Raw genomic sequence first — 3,282 nt, forward strand, 5'->3', positions numbered from 1 at the left:
GCTAGGATTACAGGTGTGAGCCACCATGCCTGGCTTCCTTCCTTCCTTCCTTCCTTCCTTCCTTCCTTCCTTCCTTCCTTCCTTCCTTCCTTCTTTCCTTCCTTTTTTTCTTCCTTCCTTTCTTTCTTCTTTTGAGTTGAAGCACAATGGTCAGAAAGTGGAGTGAAGTGGGCAAAAGAACACCCTGATCTTGGAGTGGATAAGGTATGACATAATAAACACCCAGTCTTCTGAGACTGTAAGGGAGCAGTGTTCTCAGAGAAAGTCCTGATTTTAATTAAAACCATGTCTTAATTAAAGAGAAGTCAAGGCATTGCCAGGGGAAAGCTGAAGATAAGAGGAATTGACTGGTTCTGAAAAGCAGTGCCAGGGGCCATGGTAGACAGGTTGAGGACAGTGGAGAGGCCAGGCAGTGGTGCAGGGGCTGGTGTTCAGGAGGTTTAGATGGTTGAAGGATGATGGTGCTGTTCAGAGTAGATGGCCAGAGCAGATTATGGTTATAGCACTGATGGAAAAAGTTAATAGGGCTGATGGATTAGGTTTTGCAGAGAGGCAATAAAGGACCATTAGCCAGATGACTCTGTGGGCGTAAATGATGGCAAGCATCAAAACCGAACTCTTTGTGCTGTGAACATTGGGTGATGGCTGAAAAAGTTGCCAAAATTGAATTTATAAGTGTAAAATGTTCATCCTATGAGACTCTGTAATTCTACTCCTGTGAATGTTTGCTAAGAAAATAATTGAGCAGATAAAAAAAGTTACATGTAAAGGAGGATCTTCATGACAGTGTTATAGTCATCACAACTAAAAAATACATTTATTTTTGAAACTCTTTTTATTCCCTTGACTCTTGAGACAACACACTGCTGCCTCAAAAATCTCTGCTTACCTCCTTGTTTCTTCTTACTTTTGTGAAGAAGAGAATGGATGGCTATTTACAAAACCTGTTTTAGTTTCTTCCCAGACATACAGCTAGATGATATTTTTCAGCTTCCCTTGGAATTAAGTGGCCATGAAATGGAGCTCTGGTCAACAGAATGTTGGCAGGAGTGATGTATTCTTCCTCCAGTTCTGGCCCCCAAAACCTCTCACCTGACCCTCTATCTTCGTTCTTTCCCCATCTAGCAAAGCCACGAGAAGGAAGGAATTGAAGTTCTTAAGTGTCCACGTGGAAGGCTGACTACTAACCAGAAACATCTGTATTAGAGTTATATGAATGGGAAATAAACCTCTATTAGCTAAGCTTCTGAGATTTGGGGGTTTATCTGTTGGAATACTTAGCATTGCTCTAATGAATATACCTTGTTTGCAGTTTCTTAATCTTCCTGCCCCATTCCCTTGGTGTTCTCTGAGTCTCAGACTCCAACATATTTTCACTCTGTATATTCCTTCTGAGTGATCCTATTCATTCCCATGGCTTTATCTCCTATCTTTATGCTGATAACTCATGTTCACTTCTCCCAGCGAAACATCTCTCTACATTCCAGAGCCTGTATTCAGTAGTGTAGCAGGCATCTTCACCTGCTTACTGATTCCTGAGACTTAAAGTATATAATATTTATTACATTATATTTCTTCAACCTTATTTCTCTTCTAGAATCTTAATCTCTGTGAATAGTGCCACCATCCAACCAATTGCCCAGGCAAGAAATCTGCAAGTCAGTCCAGGTTCCAGCCCTCACCTCCACCTCCCACACCCAAAGTCATATTAAATTACCTGTGTAGATATCTCAGATCTCCTCCCTTCTCTCTGGTATCACTGTTCCAAGGCAAAGATAACAAGGATGGATTAAAGGAGAGATTCAGACCAAATATATATAAAGTTATATGTCATGTTGCACAGCATGAAAAGGGATTGAACTGTGTGTCCATCACTAGAAGAGGAGGATAAAGACATGGAAAATCTCTGTCCTTTCACATCTAATCTGGTACTTAACTGGACCCTCACTCTGTTCTCTCACCCTACATACCCAATTATTCTACCTTAACCTTGGAGAGGAAGAAAGCACATTGATCAATGCCTAGATGTGGATCTCAGCCTCAGGGAAGGTCAACAAGGGTAACCTGAGAGATGAATAATGTGGTGAATAGAATATATATTTTTTGAGGCGTCTATGGAAGTCCGAGGAAATATTTTATGGAGCTTTGGGTTAGACTAGATCTAATTCCATCCAATACAGGTAGGGAAAAGATCTTGCAGGGGGAGTGTTGTTAAAATGATGTCTTGGCCCATGAAGTCCAAGGCTGCAGATAATGGAGGCAGGTTCACGAACTGGTAGCAGTGGTGGGCTGAAGCATGATTGCCATACCCTAGACCCTACCTTACGTGAGCTTCTGCTGATAACAAGATCCCAGTCTAACAATCTAGTTCCTTTGTCTCTTTCTCATAATCTATAGTTTTTGAACAAAATAAATAGGAAAAAGCATTTGTTAAACTTATTGAAGGTGTCTCTATTTGCAAACTAAAGTGGCAGAATCATGACTTGATTAAAAAACCAAAAACCAAAAAAAGAACTATTGAGAAAATACCCTAGTCCTGTGCTCATATCCCAGCCACATCTTAACTTGTTGAGATTGTTCATTGCTCTCTCCAGGCAGTGAAGAAAGTTTTCTTCTTCTGGGTATTTTATGATTGGCGTCAGCAGTATATTTTTCTGGGGAATTGATTCTCTCTCTCTCTTTCTCACTTACTTTTTCTTTGTGAGCAGCTCTCTGTGATTATAATTATGCAACTAGGAGATCAGAGGGCTATCACTGAGCAGTGCCTACTGAACCAGATTGCAGCACCAGCCCTATTTGAGATTTGCCACATGATGGCCAGAGTAGCCTGTCTGCTGAAATAGCAAGGTTGACTTCAGAGCCTTTTCTCAAATTTTCAGGGGCTATTTAACCTACTTTATACCAACTCTCTATGACTTTCTAGTCTGAAGAGCAGACTCAATAGTATTTTGGCATTCTAAATCCCAAATAAAACCCGAGAAACACTGTTATACATAGACAAAAACAATTTCAGCTCAGAGAGGAATAAATACAAGTTTTTGCTCCTCCAAACGTTGTCTTGATTAACATTTCCTTTAATTATGGTTTAGAACATGCTAGACTTTCTATTCCTCATCTTATACTTTCCTTCCTCGCAAAAGATCAATTTTATATGTCTTCTTTTTGTTCCTATAAGACAAAACATCTATCCATCCCTTCTTCCCTCCAAATTGTAAAACATTTATAATAATTGTAAATAAATGTTTTTCTCTGAAAAATTCATCATATGAATCATCTGTGGGT

Source organism: Colobus angolensis, unplaced genomic scaffold (assembly GCF_000951035.1).
Source record: "Colobus angolensis palliatus isolate OR3802 unplaced genomic scaffold, Cang.pa_1.0 Scaffold203, whole genome shotgun sequence".
NCBI classification, from domain to species: domain Eukaryota; kingdom Metazoa; phylum Chordata; class Mammalia; order Primates; family Cercopithecidae; genus Colobus; species Colobus angolensis.